This window comes from Rhinatrema bivittatum, chromosome 1 (assembly GCF_901001135.1).
Source record: "Rhinatrema bivittatum chromosome 1, aRhiBiv1.1, whole genome shotgun sequence".
NCBI classification, from domain to species: domain Eukaryota; kingdom Metazoa; phylum Chordata; class Amphibia; order Gymnophiona; family Rhinatrematidae; genus Rhinatrema; species Rhinatrema bivittatum.
The window spans coordinates 473,996,980-474,022,653 of NC_042615.1; positions in this window are offsets into that span (position 1 = coordinate 473,996,980).

The window sequence follows — 25,674 nt, forward strand, 5'->3', positions numbered from 1 at the left end:
CTGGCACATCTGATCCTGGCATAGAGCTCTCCCAAAATGCTGAGGCCTCAAAGCCAGAAATAGGAACAGGCACTGGCTCAGCCACAATCACGGCGGTGGAAGCTTCTTCAAAACCTACCAATCTAGTACCCGAGGGTCCATATGGTGGTAGGGAAACATCCAAATTTAGAGGCATTAGGGGGAAAGGAGGAGTAAGCAGTGCTCCGGGGCTAAGGGTGGTTTGTAAGTCTGGCAACTGGTCCATCCGCTCCTCCTAGGCCGCCACCAAAGATGCCTCCGAAGTTATAGCATCTGCAACCGGGAGCAGAAACCCCTCATTAGTAGGTTGCAAAGAATCTGGAGCAGGGGTAGTTAACCCCGATTCCCGGATCTTTGCCTTCCTCTTGGTATGTGGCATAGTGGAAAAATTGTCTACTCAAAATGAGGAGCGTCAACATCCCGTGCCTCTCAACTGGCGGCCATCTTGGAATCCCCCAAACACTTAAGCTCCCCTTTAAAGGAAGTCTAACCTACCTTCCCTCTGAGCTGTGATCCTTCAGCTGCCAGTAGGCTTTTTTTTTTTTTTTAATTTATATTTTTAAGCATAGTAACAAATAATGTAATCACAGTATCAATACAAAGCTTTGTAACAGGAAAACGGTACCAATAAACCTGTGACAATTTAACAACCAGATGTACAATAATATGCTTGAGGTTTCATTTTGTCCTCAGAGAATCCCCCCCTCCCCCCCCTCCCCCCCCTCCCCCCCCTCCCACCCCAGTCAAGCTAGTATGGAAGTGCATAGGGCAAGACAGTATACTTGGCAGTAGTACTTGGTAGGGGAACAAAAATACATACAAACAAAGTAGGAGCTCACTATTTCAACAAATCGACCACAAATGGAGGCTATATGGGTACATAAGGATACACCTATATTAGGTAACGAGTGAAGAAACAGAGAGGACTTTCTGATCATGGCCCCCTAACGGTTTACTGTGTCGACCCACTCTGTGCCTGTTGCCAGGATACAAAAGATAACCATTGGACTTGATGTTTCTTTAGTGATTTCTGTTGAATAGCCGTGAGTTGATTAAGGTACCATACTTTAGAGAGGCGTCGGAGAACCTGGGCACGAGATGGCACCTCCCTCCATCTCCACAGAGCTGCCACCTCAGCCCTACCCACCTGAATCACCTGTTGTATCAGATAGGTGTTCTGATCTCCTAGCGTAACAGGGAATATATTGAGAAGATAGATTTTTGGCTCTAAGGGAACTGACACCTTCAATATCTCATATATAAGACCACAAATCATGGCCCAATAACCCTGTATGAAATCACATTCCCACCACATGTGCAGAAAAGAGCCCTGACCTCCACATGCCCTCCAACACTGCTCGGACACTACTGGATAAAACGTATGTAGTTTTTCTGGAGCTAAATACCAACGATATATCATTTTATAATTCTGTTCTATAATGGAGGCTGATACTGCCCCTTTCCTAGCCGCACTATAGCATAACAACCATTCGCTTTTGGGGACTGGCAGTTTTAAATCTGTTTCCCATTGAACAATATAAGACGGTGGGGTGGTCAGATCTTTGTTAAGCAACAGGTATATCCTGGAAAGGGCTTTTTTAAGTTTATCCGCATATTCACAGTAGCCCTCAAAAAGGGATTTGCCCTTCAGTAGATCAAGCTTAATCACCCTCTGGGTCATATAGTGCCTCAATTGGAGATAAAAGTAGTAATCTGATCTGGGGATATGAAATTCAGCAGACAGCTCTAGGAAGTCCTTAATTCCCCCTCCGCCCCACACTTGTTCCAAAGATGCACAACCCAGGGACTCCCATCTCGAGGCTATAGACCTAGAAAAGCCTGGCACAAATGCCTTGTTATAAAAAATTGGGGATTTAAAATATATAGCTCTATCCCCCACGAGCTCTTTCCTCCAGATGTCCCACATATGTATAGTATGGGCAATAGATGGTGCTATATTGTTTGGCATAGTCCGTGCCTGGGTAGGTAGCCATACTAATTTATGAGGGGGAATATCGCCTAAGAGATCTCGCTCAAGTTGCACCCATCTCTTAGAATTCCCCACCACGTGCCAATCAATAACATATCGTAACTGGGCTGCTACATAATAGTATTGCAAGGAGGGAACTCCTACTCCACCATTATCTCTATGGAGCTGCAACACCCGCCTGCTCACCCGAGGAGGTCGTCTCCTCCACAAAAACCGGAGCAGTTGCCTCTGCCATTGTCGGAGGACTATTTTTGGTATAGGGATGGGTAAGGTTTGAAACAAATAAGTAAGCCTGGGTAGCACATTCATTTTGATGGTTGACAGCCTGCCCCACCATGACAGGTCTAACCTGTCCCATTTCTGAAAATCATCTTTAATATTATGCCAGGTGGGTGTATAATTTAAATCAAAGAGATCTTCCAACTTTGCTCCTATCCTAACCCCCAAATACTTAAGAGAATTCTTAACCAGTTTGAAAGGAAAAAGCTGCTGAATCTTTTTGACTCCGTTAGGGTCGAGTGAAACATTGAGGACCTCCGATTTGTCCATGTTTAATTTATACCCCGAGACCCCACTGAATTGTTGTAGGACACCCACCAAATGTGGCAAAGAATCCGAAGGGTTTTCTACTGTAAAGAGGACATCATCAGCAAACAAGGAAAGTTTGTATTCCTGTTCGCCCACCTTAAGCCCCTGAATCTCCGCCCTATGTCTAATGGTCTCTGCCAGGGGCTCCAGATAAAGAGCAAACAGAAGCGGGGAGAGCGGACATCCTTGTCTAGTCCCTCTTTCAATCGGAAAAGACTTGGAATATCCACCGTTGACCTTTATACAAGCATTGGGATTAGCATATAATTTTCTTATCCAGGTGAGAAAGTTACCTCCCATACCCATCCTTTGCATAACCGCAAACAGATATTCCCAATGTACCAAATCAAACGCTTTTTCCACATCGATTGTCAATAGTACCAGAGGGAGTTGCTGATTGCGAGCCAACCAAATCAGATCTGCAACCCTCCTTACATTATCTCCTGCCAGTCTACCTGGTACAAACCCCGTTTGATCGGGATGTATGGTGGAAGGAGCGATGTGTCCCAAGCGCGTGGCTAAGATCTTCGCTAACAGCTTCAAGTCCAGGTTGATTAATGATATAGGTCTGTACGACCCGCATAGAGTAGTGTCTCTCCCAGGTTTAGCTAGAATTGTAATCCCCGCTCTGTTGGCATCAGTGGCGATGTCCCCAGACCCTAACAAATTGTTGAACACCGCCGTCAGGAGTGGAGTGACAACAGCACTCAAGGATTTATAGAAAGTAGTGGTAAAGCCATCTATTCCTGGCGATTTCCCAGGTTTTAAACCAGATATTGCCTTAGTTACCTCCTCTTCTGAAATGGGTTTATCTAAAAACCTTTGCTGGGACAGATCAACCTTCGGTAAAGCTATGTTATCCAAATATAAATCTATATCCTGCTGGGAGATCTCTTTCTGCCTGGAGTATAACTGTTGATAGAATTGTATAAATCTCTGTCAAATTTGGTCCGTATCGGACAATATCTCCCCTGACTCTGATTTGATTTTAAAATTTGATTCTGGGTAGCTCTTACTTTCAACCTGTGAGCGAGAAATCTACCGGCCTTGTTGCCCCCCTCAAAAAATTCTTGTTTCACTCTATCCATTTGAAAAGCAATTTCTCCCAGAGACAGAGCTTTCAGGTCATCTCGTAACATTTCCAACTGTTTAGCCAAATCCTTACCCCCCTCTCTCTTATGCCGGAGTTCTAGTTTGCCAAGCCGTGTCATGATCTCCACCCACCTCCGGTTTCTTTGTTTCAGAACATAAGAGGCTCTAGCTATTAATTTGCCTCTGGCTACCGCCTTAAAGCAATCCCATAACGTATTAGCTGTGGTTTCCCCATTATCATTTTCCTTGATGTAGGTCTCCATATCCCTGGTCAGTTGCGCACAATAATCAGCATCTGCAAGGAGACTATCGTTCAAGCGCCAGAATCTATCACCCGATTGGACATCCAACCTGTGGAGATAGAGAGTAATGGCCGCATGATCTGACCAGGTGATAGGAAGAATATCTGTACTTTTGGTCTTGTTCGTCAAATCCCTGTCTACGAGGAAGAAATCAATGCGGGAGTAGGAATTGTGCGTATTAGAATAGAAGGTATAGTTACGTTCGGTGGGGTGGTAGAGCCTCCACACATCTAATAGGTCCCACTCACGCATAAGTGTTTTCAACCCTTTCCGTTGCCTGCGACAATGGCTACCTCCACCTCCACTAGAGTCTAAAAAAGGGTATCTAGTTAGGTTGAAATCCCCACCAATAATCAGTGAACCCTCAACCCACTGATGCAATACCTGAGATAGCTTTTCAAAAAAGGTCCCCTGACCCATGTTTGGAGCATAGACATTCACTACAGTAAACATCTGTTTCCCAAGTTTAAATTTGACCACAATATATCTACCTTCGGTATCACGCACTACAGAACCTACGTCTACGGCTAAATCTTTAGAAAAGAGTATCCCTACTCCCCCATATTTGTGGCCCACCGTCGCTGCTGCATAAAATTGGGATGGAAATTGCTGGGAAATCATTAAGTTTTCATATTTCTTGCGAAGATGTGTCTCCTGACACAAGAGAATATGAACCTTCTCCCTAGTGGCGTCCTGCAGTAGTTGTTTCCTTTTATGAAATGAATTGAGCCCCTTAACGTTCCAAGACATTACCCGAATGCCTCCCATTTTGGGTAAGGTTGTTCCTCTTTATCAGCCCCTAAGTGAATGACTACCCCTACCTGCCATGACCCATGTGTAAGTAATGAACCCTTCAGACCTTCTCTGACCCACCACTGAAAACGGTCTCCCACCCTTCCATAGGGCTCCAGAATCCCCCCTTCCCCCCTCCCGCCCCCTCCCTCCCTCCCCTTCCCCTCCAACCAGTGCTCCTCTCCCCTTCTGGAGGACTAACGCCACTCATAAACTGGCTGGCCTCCCAGGTGACTCACAGCCCCTCCCCTAGCTTAGGCAAAAAATAGCAAACATTTTAACCGATATGAAAACGAACCATTACTAGAACGTAACCCTTTAGAGAGTAAAAGCCTCAGAAAGGACCCAAACTGAGGAAATATCAAGTGGAACACATTCAGTCTCCTTCCAGGTGAACCCGCTGCATGTCCAAACCTCCCCAACTTAAGAAGATTTAGGAGAACTCCATTAATCCACAACAGTCTCACGGTATGTTATCTCTGCTCTCCCTGCGGTCGCCGGACTGTCTACGAAGTCGCTTGCCTCCATGTTGGACCCTCTGCCATTTCTGCTTAACTCCCGCCGCCAGGGTTGCCTCCCGTGTAGTACCAGGTTCCGTTGGTGGTGGCATGAGGCCTGCAGCTTGTAACAGTTTAGATGCTTCTGCCACTGTTTTTACTCTGGAAGAGACTCCCTGTACTGTGAACTGCAGACCAAAAGGAAATAGCCACTTGTAACGCAGATTACTGGTTCTCAGAATCAGCAGAATTTCATGAAATTCACGCCTTTTTTTGATGGTGATAGGTGAGAGATCCTGAAATATCTCAATCTTCGAGCCATACCACTGGAAGTCTTCCAGGTTCCTAGAATGCTGCAGAATCTTTTCCTTTAAAGCATAATTGTGGAAACAGACCACAATATCTCTTGGGATGTTGCCCCGTGGCTTAGTGAGGGCCCTATGTGCTCTGTCCAGTTGTATTTCTGGATGAGGTTCATCCTCTTTCTGGGGTGGCAGAATTTGTACACAAATATCTTTAATGACATTATTACAGTCCAGGAAGCTGTCCCCTTCAGGTATCCCTCTGAACCTCAGATTCCCCCTCCTAGATCGGTTCTCCAAGTCCTCAAGCCAGCAAGCCTGATCTGTTACCCCTTGAGTGAGGTGAGCCATTTCTTTCTGCATCGCTATAATAGACATGCTCTGCTCCTCTGTCAGGGTCTCTAACGTGTCCACTCGCTCTCCCAGACCAGCGAAATCGCGACGGAGCTCAGCTGCTATTTGTTGTATTTCAGTTTTCAAGCTGCCCATACCTTCTTTTACTTCACCGAACCAACGATGAAAATCAGCTCGCGTTATTTCTGCCTCCCCCGAGACCTGAAGCTTGTCTGCTCCGTCCTCGGGTGTGGGCGAGTCAGCGCCTCCCCCAATCTCCACGTGGTCGGCCATTTTGTCGGGTAGAAGCTCTGCCGCGGCAGTGAAGGAAAATTGCTTTAAGTCTGCAATTCGCTTTCGCACCGCCATCGGGGGGAATCACAGTGAGTTCAAAGCTCTTTAGATGCGGTTCGCTGCAAAAACTGATGTCTTTGAGGATAGATGTTTAGCGATATCTCATCGGTGGGGAGCGGAGCTCGAGCTCTAGGCTGCCATTCCGTTCAGTGACGTCACTTCCTCTGCCAGTAGGCTTTTTTATGTTGTCACTGAGGGATCACCAGATATTGTGCATATGGGAGTTATCTAGAAAATCACTCTCCTTTCTATAGGTCTCCAATCAAGACAGATGGATACAGAACCCACCTGGATAGTCTCCCCGGTGTTAAGGGAAGGCAGGGTTAAATTAGAAACAGATGGAACCAAAATTGATGAATTACTTTTAAAGATTATGTTTTTTTAGGATTTTTAAATTTGAACAAGGTATATCAAACAATTTTAATCAATAAGGAGTAAATTTTAAAAGTGGCAATTTTATAACATGCGTGCATCACATGCATGTTATAAAATCTGATACCTGGGCGCACACGCATGCCTCATTTTATATCGGTGAGCGCATGTGTTGGTGGGTCCTGACTCGCACACATGGGAGGGGAAATTTTGTAACAAACACGCGGCAACGTGATAGGGCCTTCCCTAGTTCCCTCCCAGTCCATTCCAATAAAGGAAAGGACTGGGAGGGAACTTCCTTAATCCCCTACTTACCCTACCTCCCTCTTTCCCTCTCCGCCTTGACCTCTAAATCTCTCCCTAACTTGATTGTGATGTTTTTGCAAGTGCTGGGGTTTGGTAGTTTTTTTACATTTTTTGCTACTTATTTGCTCTCCAGAGCAGTAGTAGCTTTTGTTCCCTGGCTGGATGCCAGCGCGCACTTCAGTGGCACAGCACCTAATGGTGCTGTCGCAGCTGTTCCCCGGCCTGCCCCTTTTGGCTGGAGCCAGTATTCGCGTGTACCAGGAGATACATGCATGACCTGCCTGCTTTGGAAATGCATGCAGCGTGCACACAGCCCAGCCATGCGCACATCTCCCATTTTATATGTGCACCAGCTTTTGAACATTCCCCTGTAAGAGCTTTTCTTTGCAGGTACATGATAACTGTTTCCCAGAACTGGTTCTAATACCCACAAGGGATGAGCATTTGGAAAAAACATAACATCATAAGATATGCCATACTGGTTCAGACCAAGGGTCCATCAAGCCCAGTATCCTGTCTCCAAAAGTGGCCAATCCAAGTAACAAGTCAATTACTCAAACATTGAATAGATCCCATGCTACTAGTCCCGACAACAAGCAGTTTATGGACTTCCCCTCCAGCAACTTATCCAAACCTTTTTTAAACCCAGCTACACCAGCTGCCTTAACCACATCCTCTGGCAACAAATACCTAAACCTCACCTCGAGTTACTAGGTGGGTCTCCCATAGAAATATAAATACCTATCTAGGGAGAGGGCATCATGGCTAGGTTCTCTCTCTCTCTTCTCTTCAAACTACCAAACCCCAGCACTTGCAAAAACATCACAATCAAGCTAACACTACTGAAAATGTTGTAGCTAAAATCAGCATTAAACCTGTGCAATAGGTTTTCGGCAAACCCACCCCTAACTCCTCCTCTTTTGACCCAGTTAGAGAGACAATCTGACACTCTACATATCTCCCACTGTAAGAGGAGCATTTTCAACTTAAGTTGGGGTTTCTGGGGAACAGTGTTACATTGGTCTACCTACAGAGCTAAGGTCTGTACACCCTTATAAGAAAGTCCTCCCCAAAAACTAGGGATGTGCAGACAAAAAGTTTATGTTCATAAGTCCATAAATTGAAAGGGGGGGTCAATTTTGGTCAATATGGACATATGTAGAATTCTATAAGTTGAGTCTATGTCCATACGTGCACCGATTCCCTAAATAAAAATTTAAACCCCTCACCCTCCTTAATCCCCCCCCAAGACTTACCAAAACTCCCTGGTGGTCGAGCGGGGAGTCAGGACGCCATTTCTGTATTCCTTTGCGAGGAGCACGTGACGTCGGCGTCATGTCGGAGTGACGCGGACGTCACGTGATTCGCCGCGCGTTCGCTCCGGGACCCTCGTTGGACACAACCGGAACTTTTGGCCAGCTTGGGGGGGCCTCCTGACCCCCCCCAAGCTGGCCAAAAGTTCCGGTTGTGTCCAAATAGGGTCCCGGAGCGAACGCGCGGGGAATCACGTGACGTCGGCGTCACGTCGGAGTGACGCGGACGTCACGTGCTCCTCGCAAAGGAATACAGAAATGGCGTCCCGACTCCCCGCTCGACCACCAGGGAGTTTTGGTAAGTCTTGGGGGGGGATTAAGGAGGGTGAGGGGTTTAAATATTTTATTTAGGATCAACAATCACGATTTCCAACGTATTCAACATAGCTATGTTGAATAAGTTGGAAATCCGATCGTTTTCGCCTCATCACTTTTTTAAGTTAAAAAAAAAAATTACATTGCGTTTTACATATGCGTTCAAAACGAATGCACACCCCTACCAAAAACCCACCCTGAGTTGAAAGTGCCCCTCTTACAGTGGGAGATAATATATAGAGTGTCAGAATCTCAATCTCAATCTCGCTCTCTCTCGCTCTCTCTCGCTCTCTCTCGCTCTCTCCCTCCCCTCATACGTATGTAAAGGCTCCACACATTTGCACGCACAATGTAAAATTAAGCATATTTTTGCTCACGTGCCCAATACATGTGTTTATGGACGCTTGTGCTCCTTTTAAAATTTACTTGTGACTTAGTATCCAAACAGCATGAAGTGGAGATTAGAGGATTTTCCCTGGGGCCTGAAGTGTTTAAATGTGCTGCATTTGATGATGACTTATTAGTGTTCTTGTATGATCCAGTGAAGTATCTTACAAAATTATTGAATATGATTAATGTTTTAGGGAATTTTCCAGGTTTAAACTTAATAGAGATAAATCAGAAGCTCTTGCATTTCCGGATGATATTAAAAATAATTGGTTGGGGAATTTCCATTACAGGGGGTGCCCAGTTCATTTAGAAATTTAGGGATCAAAATAATCTTGGATTTTGGACATTTATATGGATCCAATATACCTTCTTGTTCTTACTAAATAAAAACTTGATGTTTGGCAGACATTACCTTTATCGTTGGTAGGGTGAATAAATCTCTTTAAAATAGTCCTGTTTCCTAAATGGCTATATATATATTACAAATTCTACCAATTCATATTCAACAGAAGGATGGAAAAATTGATTTTGAAATTTGTATGGTTGGATAGGAAACCTAAAATACTGCTTCAGAGACTGAAAAAGAGTTGGTCTCAGGAGCCTAGGCCTTCCTGATATGGAAATGTACAGTTTAGCTAGTTTGCTAAGGGTGATAAGGGATTGGCTATATGATGGCTCCATTTACTTAAATATTGATAGCAAGAGGGGTATGGTGTCTAATTTAGATTTACGATATCTTCTGCCTGCGGTCTGGTAGATTATGTTCTTTCATACAAGTTTCCATTTAGGCTTGTACTGTAATTAACTGCTTTTCTTCTTTATCTTTTACCTCGATATATTCCACATCAAGATCAGTAAGTACTCTACATAACTCACTCATACATGCACAATTATAACAAAATGTGCCGATACAATTTCCTGTTTTTTTAAAATTTTATTTGAGCACTGAAGTAGCCTCTGTGACAGTCTGAGTAGCATTTCTGATTTCTTCAGTGCCACCTGAAGTTCTGCTGTATTCTATAACTCACTGAATATTTCTTTTCAGTCTTATCCTTGTTCTTGATGACATCGTACCAAAAGATAGTATTTAAATTGCACTAAAGACAAACTAAACCTTCCCATATTTCTTGATTAGTGAAGAATACTGTAAGTGAGAATTTTTGATATGGTTAATTTTAGGGAAAATGTCTTAAGTCCCTGGATGAACCAGATTACTGTATAATTTAAAGTATTTCTACACCACTTCACACATTTCTACTGTATGAGGCATGCTCATTGCTATAGCGATGGCTTTGTTTGGTATTTTCAGCCAGGATGAAATGCTGCCAAGCTATGTCAAGATTTATCCAGCTGTGGCAAAACCCTGGACCGCACTATCCAAACTATTTGGACTGCAGTTTCAGCATATAATTTTTTTTAATTCCTATTCACTTAGATATTATCAATTCAGCATTTTTAAGATGTTAGTCAGTCTTTGATAATTTTTACCACTAATTAACTCTTTATTTTCCCATTAAATTAGGTAAATTTTCAATAGTGCAAAATTCACCCATTTTATTACTTAAAAAATACACAGACTTGTCTGAAGGTGTCCAGCCTCTATAGTGTTATTTTCTGTACAGTTTTATTTTTAATCTGATGTTTAAATTGTTTTAATTCACATTTTATGGACTTTGGAAATTTGTCATTTTTTTTAGCCTTATAAAATCTTTTAAATCCCATCTGAGGCCAGAATAAGGGACCTTGACATTCCCTTGCTTGTTCTTCAGCCTTTATTTGATTAACGCCTTCTGAAAATCCAAGTATACTATATCTACCGGTTCACCTTTATCCACATGTTTATTAACGCCTTCAAAAAAGTGAAGCAGATCTGTGAGGCAAGACTTGCCCTGGGTAAAGCCATGCTGACTTTGTTCCATTAAACCATGTCTTTCTATATGTTCTGTGATTTTGATGTTTAGAACACTTTCCACTATTTTTCCTGGCACTGAAGTCAGGCTAACCGGTCTGTAGTTTCCCGGATCGCCCCTGGAGCCCTTTTTAAATATTGGGGTTACATTTGCTATCCTCCAGTCTTCAGGTACAATGGATGATTTTAATGATAAGTTACAAATTTTTACTAATAGGTCTGAAATTTCATTTTTTAGTTCCTTCAGAACTCTGGGGTGTATACCATCCGGTCCAGGTGATTTACTACTCTTCAGTTTGTCAATCAGGCCTACCACATCTTCTAGGTTCACCGTGATTTGATTCAGTCCATCCGAATCATTACCCATGAAAACCTTCTCCATTATGGGTACCTCCCCAACATCCTCTTCAGTAAACACCGAAGCAAAGAAATCATTTAATCTTTCCACGATGGCCTTATCTTCACTAAGTGCCCCTTTAACCCCTCAATCATCTAACGGTCCAACTGACTCCCTCACAGGCTTTCTGCTTCGGATATATTTTAAAAAGTTTTTACTGTGAGTTTTTGCCTCTACAGCCAACTTCTTTTCAAATTCTTTCTTAGCCTGTCTTATCAATGTCTTACATTTAACTTGCCAATGTTTATGCTTTATCCTATTTTCTTCTGTTGGATCCTTCTTCCAATTTTTGAATGAAGATCTTTTGGCTAAAATAGCTTCTTTCACCTCCCCTTTTAACCATGCCGGTAATCATTTTGCCTTCTTTCCACCTTTCTTAGTGTGTGGAATACATCTGGACTGTGCTTCTAGAATGGTATTTTTTTAACAATGACCACGCCTCTTGGACATTTTTTACTTTTGTAGCTGCTCCTTTCAGTTTTTTTCTAACAATTTTTCTCATTTTCTCAAAGTTTCCCATTTGAAAGTTTAGCACGAGAGCCTTGGATTTGCACACTGTTCCCTTTCCAGTCATTAAATCAAATTTGATCATATTATGATCACTATTGCCAAGCGGCCCCACCACCATTACCTCTCTCACCAAGTCCTGTGCTCCACTGAGAATTAGATCTAAAATTGCTCCCTCTCTCGTCGGTTCCTGAACCAATTGCTCCATAAAGCTATCATTTATTCCATCCAGGAACGTTATCTCTCTAGTGTGACTCGATGATACATTTACCCAGTCTATATTGGGGTAATTGAAGTCTCCCATTATTACTGCACTACCAATTTGGTTAGCTTCCCTAATTTCTCTTAGCATTTCACTGTCCATCTCACCATCTTGACCAGGTGGACGGTAGTATACCCCTTTCACTGTAGTCTTCCCTGATACACAAGGGATTTCTACCCATAAAGATTCAATTTTGTATTTAGTCTCATGCAGGATGTTTTTCCTGTTGGACTCTATGCCATCCCGGACATAAAGCGCCACACCTCCTCCCGAGTGCTCCTCTCTGTCATTGTGATATAATTTGTACCCCGGTATAGCACTGTCCCATTGGTTATCCTCTTTCCACCATGTCTCTGAGATGCCAATTAAGTCAATGTCATCATTTACTGCTATACATTCTAATTCTCCCATCTTACTTCTTAGACTTCTGGCATTAGCATACAAACATTTCAAAGTTTGTTTTTTGTTTGTATTTTTATTCTGCTTTTTAATTGAAAGGGATAAGTTAGAATTTTTTAGCTCAGGTGAGTTTTTAGTTACAGGCACCTGGACTACTTTTCTAATTATTGGAACCTCACTGTCGGGATGCCCTAATTCTAATGCATCATTAGTATCCTTTAAAGATACCTCTCTCCGAACCATGCGCTACTGAGCGACTGTCGGCTTTCCCCTTTGTTCTAGTTTAAAAGCTGCTCTATCTCCTTTTTAAAGGTTAGCGCCAGCAGTCTGGTTCCACCCTGGTTATGGTGGAGCCCATCCCTTCGGAAGAGACTCCCCCTTCCCCAAAAGGTTCCCCAGTTCCTAACAAAACTGAATCCCTCTTCCTTGCACCATTGTCTTATCCACGCATTGAGACTCCGGAGCTCTGCCTGCCTTCAGAACACAGCAGCTAGAATACTAACCGGAAAAAGGAGAGACCACATAACTGAAACCCTAGCAGAGTTACATTGGCTACCAATTGAACACAGAATTAAATACAAAACCCTATGTATCATTCACAAACTAATTTATGATGAGAAAGCAGATTGGCTAAACACAGCATTAAGGGTACACACTCCACACAGGAACCTTCGATCAGCTAACAAAGCACTCCTAACCATCCCAACAGTTAAAACAGCAAGGCTGACACAAGTGAGAGAAAGAGCCCTGTCACTAGCAGGACCAATAATCTGGAACACAATGCCTCCAGAGATCAGGCTTCAAAGTGATCTCAAGGCATTCAAGAAAAGTTTAAAAACTTGGCTTTTTAAACAAGCATTTTACAAAGAGACGAGAGAATAGAGAGAAATAATTCAGGAAAAGACAGAAAGGCACCGACCCAGGGTACTTAGAACTTTACAGTAGATTAGTCTATGAACTCTACACCACAATAAGCTTAACTATAAATCTATGTGTGATAAAACTACCCATGTTAAGTACCTTGGTACAATTGGTCATGAACTACTTTGCTAAATAACTATGTCTATTGATATATTGTAACCGAACCTTTGACGGCACCTGTTAGAATGTACTATAGTACACTTACCTACATTAAATATGTGCCTACATGTAAACCGTTGCGATGGTATTTAAACTTAGCAACGGTATAGAAAAGTTTTTAAATAAATAAATAAATGTTCACTCTGTTTCAGATCTTAGTATCATCCACAAATAGACAAACTATACCTTCTATCCCTTCCGCAATGTCACTCGCAAAGATATTGAACAGAACCGATCCCAAAACTGATCCTTGTGGCATTACCCTTAACACCACTTTCTCTTCAGAATAGGTTCAAGTTACCATTACACTCTGTTTCCTTTCAGCAAATCAGTTTGTAATCCACGCTATCACCTTGGTGCCCACTCCCAAGCCTCATTTTATTTACGAGCCTCATATGCGGGATTGTATCAAAAGCTTTGCTGAAATCTAAGTAAATCACAGCTCTTCCTTGCTCCAATTCTCTAGTCACACAATCAGAAAAATCTATCAGATTTGTCTGATAGGACCTTCCCCTGGTGAAACCATGCCGCCTTGGGTTCAGCAACCCACCCAATTGTAGATAGTTCATTGACCTTTCCTTCAGCAGAGCCTCCATTAATTCTCACACCACCGAGGTGAGGCTAAACAATCTGTAATTTTCAGCCTCTTCTCTGTGCCACTCTTGTAAAGCAGGGACATCACCGCTCTTGACCAGTCCCGCGGCACCATTCCCATTTTCATGGATCTATTGAACAGGTTTTTCAACAGACCCACCAGCACATCTCTGAGCTCCTTCAGTATCTTGGGATGTACCCAGGGCCGGTGCAAGGGGATTAGGCGCCCTAGGCGAGTCTTCTCCCTTGCGCCCCTCCCCCCTTCTCGGCTCTGACTCCTACATCGTTCTCGATCACACCCACCGCTTGTGTGGTTTTCTGGGTCATGAGCAGGTTGGGCACTGCTTGCAGCCTACCAAATCTCCACTCCTCTTTGCCACCGCTTGCAGCCCCATATGGTTCACACCCAGTGGCGTATCAATGGTCTCCGGTGCCTGGGGGCTAATACATTTGTGTGCCTCTCCAGCATCCCCCCCTTAATCCTTCTTGTACTAATGCTTAAGGTCACAGAAAATCAGTGGCATCTCTAGACAGAAGAATTTTTTTTTTTGAAGGGGAGCCAAAATGACATTTCTTCATCACACCCACCTCTATAGCATGGATCCTGCTTTAAAATTGGTTACAAAAAAAAAGTGCTAATAAAAAAGTCCAAAGGGTCTTCTGCATAATTTTAAAAAGCTGGCTAGTTTCACACTTCTAGTAAAACTACTATAAAATTATTTGATGGCCTCATTCAACTAATTCTATATGGCTATGAGAGTGAAGTCTGGAATATATAGGAAGAGACAAAATGTCAATATAAATCCTTCACCTCTAGTTCTCTAACTCTGTGCATCCACTGAAATTCCCCCAAACAATGGAGCTTGGACGTTTCCCTTACAGCTCATCATAGTAAAATATATTTTCAAATTCTGGTGTCACCTCAGTAACAGCCGCAGTAACACCTTCCACTGCCAGGCACATTGTGAACTAACACAAAACCCCGCAAAAAAGACACTCAAAATCTATAATGCAATCCCATCATAACATAACAGTAATAACACCAAGGACTCCAACAACAATAACCCTACCTGTGAAAAAGCAAGGGTATATATTACACTGAGTCCTAGAATACCAATACACCACCTACTGAGGAAACAAAACAAACCTAATTGCTATAGATCCCTATACAGACACTACATGCTAGCAGAATCTCTCATCACGGTCACACACACAGAGCAGAGACAGACCCTCACCAAATACAGAATACAAAATAAAGGAGCACAAATTAGACAAAAACTGAAATGGAAACTCCAAGAAGCCAGAATCTGTGTATTAACAATGGAAAAACAGAACCACCATTCCTCATAAAACAAATAAAATCAAGAAACATAAAGCATCAGTTATAATAGTAAAACCATAATAAAAGAATATTTTAAAACTGCAAATAGAATTTCTATTAATTAAAATCATATACATTTTTTACAATTTCCCAAACACCAATAAAAAATTTCAAATATTTCAGCACATATATCAAATAACATCCAATAATTAAAACTAATAAGGATTTTAAAAAGACCCTGCTGTCCCCTTCTGTGGGAGCTCTTGATTTCCAGTCACCCTGATATTGTTGAGAATTAGGAGGTTATCCTCTCTCTCTCACACATACTCACATGTCCATTCTCTCTCACACATACACTGTCACATACATACACATTCATGCTCTTATATCCACCATAACCTCTCGTTCTCACAGACACTGACACACTCTCAGGCTCTAAGACACTCTCTCCCCCTCCATAACCCCCCACACACAAACTCTTACTCCCCTGGATTTTCTCATACACACTCATGCTCTCACACTCACTGGCTCCCTCACATACACACAAACACACACACCCAGGCAAGCTCCCAGTCATTCACACACACACACACACACACTGACCCCAAGGCAGACTCCCATTCATTTTCACACCACTTCCTCCCCATCCCCAAGGCATGCACACATTCATTCTCACACACACAGACCCCAAGGCAGGCACCCATGCATTCACACACATACGCCCCCAGGCAGAGTCCCTTTCATACACATGCACACACTAAAGGCAGACCCCCCTCTTTCTTTTGTCAGCAACCTCGGAGCCTCTCTCATTCCTCTGCTGCCACTGTCTCTGCTGCCGCATGGCTATTGGGGAAGCGCCGATTGCTGCTACTGGCACTGAAGCCCATTCTGCTGCCTCCTCTGTGCAGGCCCCGGCTATATTTATATGAGTTTAAATATTTAAATCTTCATATTTTGATATATCTTTTATGTTAGTATCGGCTTTAGCCCTTACTTTGTTGGTGTGGTCCTGCTGAATCGTGATAATTTACATTTGTTTTTACAGAATAATTTCCTAACTGTGCTGTCCCTTCCGGCGCAGCCAGCTTGGCGAAACACGGGGTCCGTGTTGGAGGACCTGTGGAATTGCATTGAAATGTTTTATGTCTAAACAGTGGAGTTGCCATATTAAAAAATTATTAATGCAAAGAACTTTGGACCAACAAGAGAATTTGTCTGCGCTTGTCGTGTAGTAGATGAAAAGTTGACCATTTAATAGGATACCATGCTGACGCCATATAAAAATGCTCTTTATACATTTGGCATGGCGTTGCTGTATTATTTGGAATAGGAGTTTTTTCTAAGTATTGGTGGGGCGGCCACTTTATGAATTCCAAGTTGCAGTATTTTCCATTGGGTATTTCTTTCTACTGTAGAAACTTGAGTTAACATGAATAAATTTGACATTCTGTTTCTTTGAATGTGGTTGAGCCGGCTGAGACAGATGAAGACTCACTGTGGAGAGGCCCACAGTGGATGCTGAAGCCAGGCAGTGGCACAGAGCAGGAGACTGAAGGAATCTTCACCACTGGAAACCCGAGGTCTCCCCAGGAGGAGCCCGTGAGGACCCGAGCCGCTTGGAATTATGTGCGGTATCCTGAGGGCCGGGGTTAGAAGAGGAGTTCCTGAAGGTTGAGAAGAGAAGGGCCAAAGCCAGGAGGCCAGCTGGAACTTCACCACCGGAAGCCCGCGGTCCCCCCGAGAGGAGCTCATGAGAACCCGAGCTGCTTGGACTTAGGAGGGACCTCCTGGACGAGAGCCGGAGTCAGGAACCCATAGAACAAAGCCGGAATCAGAAGCCGTGGACAAGCCGAGGTCAGAAGCCGGAGACAAGAGCCAGAAGTCAGAATCCAAAGCCAAGGGTCAGAAGCTGGAGCGGAAATCAGAAGAAGCGCAACTAGCAACTCTGGAACAGAGGAAACCTTGTTGCAAGGCAAAGTAAGGTTTGGCTGCAGGGTTTACATACCCCTGCAGCATCTGACGTCATCAGGGAATCTGTCCTGTGCTTTCCCACGCTGGCCCCTTTAAGTCAGCAGCCCCTGCGCGTGAGCGCCTAGGGGATGGGGCCAGCCGCGATGGATCGGTGGTGTCGCCCTCGAGGAGGGAGCACTGCGGGAGGCCTCGATGGGCCTGTCGGTCGGAACGGACCAGCAGCGGGCCGGGCCGACCCCGAGGTGAGTGAAGGGACCGGGGCACGGCCCGGTACCGTAACAGTTGGGTTTTCATTTTACAATTTGTGATTGAATACCCTTTGCCTCTCATTAATTGGAGTTTGCACATATATTGACAAGAAAGAACCTTACTTTTAAGTTAGGGAGTGTTGGGTATTATCTCAGTCTCTCAAATTTACTGCTAGTGCACCTCTTAATAGTTGCATTGTGCCAAAAAGCTTCTTTCTGAAGCTTGTGTGGTGTAATACAGTATATACAAGCAAAATGTCGAGGTGAGAATGTAAGTTCTTTTTAATCAGGCGAGTGGTGCCCAAAGAAATGGGACTATTTCTTTACTTTTAAATCACATTTTCTTCATCTCTGATTATATCTCTTGGTTCTTGATCTTCTCTCCTTCCATACATAGTGCAGAATAGTTGCTTAGGACTGACACTTCTATTAGTAATGCTGATTGTATCATTTTCTCCTTTACCAGTTTTAATTGCTTGGGCCCCTTCCCCTGTATACTGGGATATGCCCATGCCTGGATTTGCAATTTAGGCACCCATAGGCACTGGGGGGTGACCGCTAGTATTCATAAAGGGGTACAGGTGGAGGGCTTCCCCCAGAAATTATGGCATAGTGTCCCTCCTTCCTGAAAAAAAAATCATAACCCTTTCTCCTTACCAGAAATCAGATGGTGCAGGGCTCTTGCCTAGGTCTTACCCTTTCCTCTCACCTCTGCAACTCTTTCTTCCTCTTTCAGGCCGTATGGCTCTCTTAATTGGGGGAAAGGGTTTCAGCTAGGCTCCGACCGGCCCTTGGCAGGCTATGGGCCCCAAGCCTCGGGTTCATATTTTACTGGGTGGGGGGGGGGGGGGTTTCCAGCGCCATGGGAAGCACTTTTTTTAAAATTGGTTTGCTTTTTTATTTTGTTTTGGGATTTCCCTCCCCTCCCCACCAATTAAGGCTCAGCTTTCAAAGGACTTGTGCACATAAATATAGCATATATCATAGTAATTTTCAAAGACCCATTTTTGTGTGTTAAACCTTTTGAAAACTGCCTCGTTAAAGAGTTTTTGGGAGTTTTGGCTAATGGAAAGAACAACAAAAATCCATTAAATGAACCAAAAAACAAAAAGAAAAAAAGGAAACTTAACCATAACAAATATTTAGGGGTTGCAGATACCAATCACCTACTACGTTCATATTGATTACTTATCTTGCATTTCCTTCTATAAACCTAAACTCCAGGACTATCATTGGCAGGGTCATTTACCCATTTTAGAGGGAATTGTGGGAATAAGGTAGCCCACTCTTCTTAGTGTACAAACTGATGCTGGAGTCATAGCTCTGAACTTAATTTCACCCTTGACCATACCATCCAGAAAACCCTCTGATACCATTTAAGCAGAAGGCATTTTTGCTTCACAAGCCTGTTTACAGTACTATATTTATATATAATATGCACCATGACACAAATGGGGGCGAGGTGCCTGGATGGGTTACACATGATGGGGTAGATTTTAAAAATTTGCGCGATCGCGTACTTTTGTTCGCGCACCAGGTGCGAACAAAAGTATGATGGATTTTATAAGATACGTGCGTAGCCGCACGTATCTTATAAAATCTGGGGTGGGCGCGTGCAAGGGGGTGCACATTTGTGCAACCTGCATGCGCCAAGCCCAGCGCGCGCTGCCTGTTCCCTCTGAGGCCGCTCCGATTTCGGATTTCGGAGCGGCCTTGGAGGGAACTTTCCTTCGCCCACCCCCCCGGCCCTATCTAAACCCCTCCCTTACCTCTGTTGCACGATTTACACCTGCTAAAAACAGACGTAAATCTGCGCGCGCCAGTGGGCTGCTGGCGCACCATCACCCAACCCAGGCGCTGGTTCAGAGGCCTTGACCATGCCCCCGGGCCGGTGTCACACCCCCAGGCCCGCCCCCGAAACGCAGCATCATGCCCCCGAAACGCCGCGTCATTTCAGGAACGCCCCCTCCCCGCCCCTTTTACGAAGCCCCGGGACTTACGCGCGTCCGGCAGGATTTACGCACGCAGGGCATTTAAAATCCGCCCCGATGAGTTTGTGTTTTATGAAACAAATTGGAGTGTGCAGGCAGGTACCTTTCTATCAAGGCTCCCTAGAACCATTTTGAACAGCATCCTCATGCCTAATGAAGGTGAAACACAGGACTCAAATATTGATGCTGCACACCTCACAAATCCTTGGTCCCAGCACATTTTCTCCAGCATCTTCAAACTGGTTTGTTTTTTTTCCCTTCTGCATGACCCACTTTGCCTGAACCTCCATTGTGCACATGTCAGTAAGATTCCTTTTGCTGAAGGCATGCAGTGGTTAGGAGATGGAAGCAGAGATGAAACAGACAAAACCTATGGGATACTAGGACACCCAGCACGGGGATTTTATAATTCTTGTTTCTTAAATGTCACTCTGGAGCTAGAGGCTAGGAATAGACCACAAAGCATGCAGTATGCTGCAATTGGCTGGAGGCTCAACATGGACCGCCAAAGTGTCCTCTTGAGAGAGGAGGTAACCTTTCTTCTGGAAGTCGTTGTTTGCACATGGCAATTTTGTTTTTAAAAAAAATCTTTTAAAATAATGTGACTCTTCGTTCTTGTCAGTAAGAAAATTAGACCTGCACTGCTTAGATGAAAATTCTGAAAACAGCAAAGTGGAAACTATATGTTAATATGATTTTACTTTTTCTTTTGTGGGCTGTTGTATAGAAACACTATTGTACTCCCAAGGTCTCTCTTTATAGAGTAATCAAAATATATGGGACAGAAACGTTAGTAGTGGGCTAAGTGATTATACAATGGCAAGGAAATGACTGACTCCTTGATGACCAAGGAATTAATACAATCATTTTTTCTTCTTGGTTTTGGCTCTTGTCTGTTAGATTTCTTTTGTTGAAGTCAGCATTGAAAAAGACTAGAGCATGGCATCAAGCTGGGAATATATCATGCACTGCAATGCAGTTGCCCATAACTGGATGAGCTTTTTTTTCTAAAACCTATAAATAAATCTGAGCATTTTGTTGACACGATGTCTCAGATAGAAAAAGAATGGACAGTGATTGATCCATAACACCTGACCTTAAGAATTAGATTGAGACACCTCACACCTCTGTTTGCATTTTTCTATTAGACTTGGAGATTTACTTTGGAAAGCATCTCTGAGCTTTATAGGTACATAAGATGGACCTGCATTATAATTCTTCTTTCTTTTTAGTTAAACTTTCATTTTCTAACTGCAATTTCATTTTAATTTTTAAACATTCTATTTCAAGTTACAAAGTAATAGAGAACACCTAATGGTTAAGTCATGACTGTTCATTCGTTATAGCTCCTAGACCAGGGTAGATGTTGTCATTATTGTTATAAATTATAACAAAGACTCCTGCTTATTTCCGAACCAACGTTAGTTGTATGCCATGTGAAGTGTTAGTACTAAGAAATGTCTGGAGTCTATTATGTGCTGATTGGAGGAAATGCAGGAAAGTTACAGAACAGTAGAAGAAAGAGTTGTGTGACTATTACAGGAGGCTACAGAATAGCAACAAAGTAGATAAGAATGAGTATTGTGTTCAGTGCTGCAGTTCATATATGCTAATATGGTCAGGTGCACAGTACATATAAAACATTTGCTGCTGGTATTCCACTACCAGAAAGACACAGAGCCAGACTGCCTGGGAATACCCCCCAGCAGCTGAAATGCAAGGGGCCATGCCCACAGGGCTAGTGCTCCAACTCAGTTTGCCAGTGCCCAGAATCTCAGGCAGTATAAAACAACTATTCTGCTTATTGCTCCAGCTCCTCTCCTGCAAGACAGCATGCAGGAAACAGGAAGTGAGGGGGTAAGACTAAACAGAGCACAGAGTAGAGCAAAGATGATTACTCCCTAGGCCAGAACCTCCCCTTTTATCATTTTCCCTCTCCTCCTGTATAATGTAGGGAAGAGGAGGGATGAGCTTGGAGTGACAAAGTAGAGAAGAGAAGAGCCGTTATGCTTCCTAATCAAGTTCCTGGTGAAAAGGGAGTGAATGCCTGTGCATTACTGTGTGGTACTGAAATCTGGAACAAGTCAGGACCTCGGCCTTGGACTAGGCTGACAGCTTGAAGAAGACGAGGTAGCTTGGAGGCTCAGATGAAATGAAGACACATGGAGCTTGGGATTCAGACGAGACGAGGACGAGACGAGGATGTTTGGTACTTGGAGCTCAGACGAGACGAAGATGCTTGGTACTTGGGAGCTCAGATGAGACGAGGATGTGAGGTAGCTTGGAACTCAGGATAAGGACTCAGGATACTCAGACAAAGACAGTGGCTCCGGATCAGAGAGGAATCCGGGCAGTGCTCAAAGACAGATCCAACCGGAAGAGGGCTCCAGCCACCAAACTCAGACACCGAACTCAGACAGGAACGGATTTACTCCCAGGAAGGTTGGCTGAAGATGAGGACCGGGATGAGGCAGAGCAAACCACGGAGCTTAAGGACTGATGGTACTTCAGGATCAGGACCAGACAAGGACATCAGGAGTGAGACTTGGAACATCAAGGTTGGAACGTAGGACATCAGATATGAAAGGACACCAGTACCACAGGACATCAGGACATCTAGGCAGGACATCTATGGCATCTGGACATCAGGTACCTCTAGAGAAGAAACCTCAAGGACGTCTGGAACATGATGGACGAAGACATCAGGAGATAGAGACATCTGGGCATCCAAAGACAAGGGGACGTCAGGACATCTGGAGATAGGGAGACATCAGGACATCTGAAGATGAGAAGACATCTGGACAACTGAAGACAAGAGAACGGGATCCAACGAGAGACCAGAACATGGAATGAAGATGACGACGGAGGTTCAAAAACCATGGATGAAGACAAGGAGGACCAACGAGAAACAGTGCTTTGAAGAAGTGAAGAGGGATCACAGAAGACTCCTGGAATGAAGAGCTGGAACTGAATATCAAGGAGAAGTCTGACTCCATGATCATCTCCTTGCAAAGGCGAAGAGGAACTGAAGGCTGAGCCCTTTTATATGGCTAAAGAGGACATGCCTTGATGACATCATGAGGAGGAGCCTGGAGGACTAGCCCTTTAAATCATGTGGAGAGGCATGGCCCTGCGCCTAAGGAGACATGACCAGGGACAGCATCCATGCCAAGAAGAGGAAGCAGAAGCAAGAGAAGCAGGCCCAAGGCATAGGGGTGGCTCCTGCTGCAAATAGAAGCTGGGGGTGGCTCCAGGCTGCATGGAAGGAAGACTTGTAGATGGAGACTCCCCGCCCAGGGGAGAAGATGGCATCGGTGGCCTCCAGGCCACGAAGGCAGGCTATCAGCATCAGGGAACTGGCTGGCAGCGGAGAGGTAAGGGACTGCTTGTGGGCCTATCCCATAAGCAGGATCACAACAGAATGGATGAATGCTATCTCCTCCCCATTTCCCACTTGGTCTTCCTAGCAGAGGAAGGGGGATGAGATAGCAAGACACACACATGTATGAAAACCAGCAATGGTGTTGGGGAGGGTTTATGAGATAGAGCCAAAGAAGGTCTTAAAAGTAAGAAGTTAAGAATGAATCAGAGAGGATGATGGGGATAGAATGATTCAGAAAGGATAATGCAGAGAGATGACAAGGGTTAATTGGAGGTGAGGAAGACAGACTGGAGAGGATGGGAGAACATGAAATGGAGAGCAAACTTAAATGGTTGGAAGAGGTAAGGGTAAGAGGGGATAGTTAAAGGAAAGTCAATATGGGGATGATAGGCAGTGGTGAGAGAGCCACAGTAGGGGTTACTTGAAGAAGGAAATAGAAAATAAACAGCAGAGGATTTATTGGGGTGAGCAGCCGGGGGGGGGGGGGGTAGGGAAGATTGCCAATGGAGGGGAAAATTGTGGAGGTAAAGTATTGGTAATTGAAAACTAGAGGGTCAGAAGCAGTAAAATCTAGCTCTGAGTGGATAGAGAGGCAGAAGAAAAAGAAATGAAGAAAAAAAGATAAAAATGGAAAAGTGAGTGTCAGAGGCAGATGTATGAGAGAAAGTAAATATGACAGGAGAAAAATGGAAAATGGAAATGAGACCCCAAAAAAGGAGTTAGGATACGATCAAAAAGAATTTAATTTTGCTTGTTTTGTACTCATTTTGCGCTCCGGCACTTATGACGTTGGGTTGGTGGGCAGGGCTCCCAATCACTGGCCTCCTGCTCTCTCTCTTTTGTTTTTTAAAAGGCTCCTGCCTTTTTCTTTCTTCCCTTTCTTACCGGGGCTGCAGGCGGTTGATGGTGGGTGGGTTTCTTTTCTTTTTTGCCTGGTGGTGTCGCTCATTTTGCACTCTGGCACTGATGACGTTGAATTGGTGGGCGGGCCTCCCGCTCTCTCTCTGTTGATTTTTAAAACCCAATGAACTACTGACCCATATCAAACATCCCATTCATTGCTAAAATCATTGAAAAAGTTGTCCACACATGACTCACTGACCACCTAGAAGAAAACAACATCCTGCTACCCGCTCAATTTGGCTTCAGAAAACAACTGAATACTGAAACGCTTCTACTAGCAATGAATGACTTCGTACTCAAAGGTTTTGAAAAAGGCCACAGCTACCTTCTAATCCTACTTGACCTTTCTGCAGCCTTTGATACAGTAAACCACTCCATCTTGATTGACTGTTGATCCGAAATTGGAGCTAAAGAAACAACCCTACAATGATTCTCCTCTTACCTATCACAAAGATCCTACCAAGTGCTACTCAATGATTCTCTCTCAAAGAAAATCAATCTAAACACTGGAGTTTCCCAGGGATCCGCTCTGTCAGCGACGCTCTTTAACATCTATCTGCTTCCATTATGCCACTTCCTATCAAATCTCAATCTGACACACTTCATCTGTGCTGATGATATTCAAATATTAATCCCAATAAAAAAATCACTAGAAGAAACATACAAATTAACAACTTACCTAAACAATATAAAGGAAATACTAACCAGCTTAAAACTCATTCTCAACTTCGTCAAGACTGAAATGATTTTATTGGACAGAAAGAACAACTCTCCTCAAATACCACCACTCAACCTAATGAACCAAAATTCAGTGTTATCTCCAATCAATCATGCCCGCAACCTCGGAGTAATAATTGACAGAGAACTTTCTTTTAAAAACCATATCACAACAAAAATCAAAGATGGATATAATAAACTACTTACTCTCCATCATTTAAAACCTTTTCTTTGCAATAATGACTTCAGTCCTTCAATTACTAATTTTCTCCAACATAGATTACTGTAACTCACTCCTTTTCAACTTACCTCTAAACACTATTCGCCCACTACAGATCCTACAGAACGCAGCTGCAAGAATCTTCACTGGATCCAAAATGCACGACTATATCACTCCAATACTTATTTCACTACACTGGCTACCAATAAGATTCAGGATTGAATACAAAGTACTATCCATGCTTCATAAAATTATATATGAAAAACAAGAAAATTGGCTAAGCTCATCTTTAAAACTATATATCCCAAAAAGAAACCTCAGATCAGCAAATAAGGGACTTCTAAAAACACCACCTACGCGTTTCAATCAACTCATCTCAACCCAAAAGAGATCAATATCTCTAGGTAGCCCAAAACTCTGGAACTCCCTACCAACTGAACTCAGAACTCAAGAAAACCTAAAACCATTCAAAAAAGATCTAAAAACATGGTTGTTCAACAAAGCATACCAACTCACCAAGTGAACAACACAACAACTTCACCCTCCACTTCAACTTGAAGATTAAATGAATAAATTAACTTATCACAACTATGGACTATAACTAAGAATTTAAACGTAAAACAGAACAGTAAATAACTAGCATTTGATACCCTTATGTTTAACAACAGTTTGAATCTTTTTGAAACCCTGTTTATCCCCCTTAACATTGTAACCTTCATATTTGTTGTAAACAGTTATCATGGATTTATGATGATGAATCCAAATGACGGTATATAAAACCCAATAAATAAATAAATAAATGATTTGAA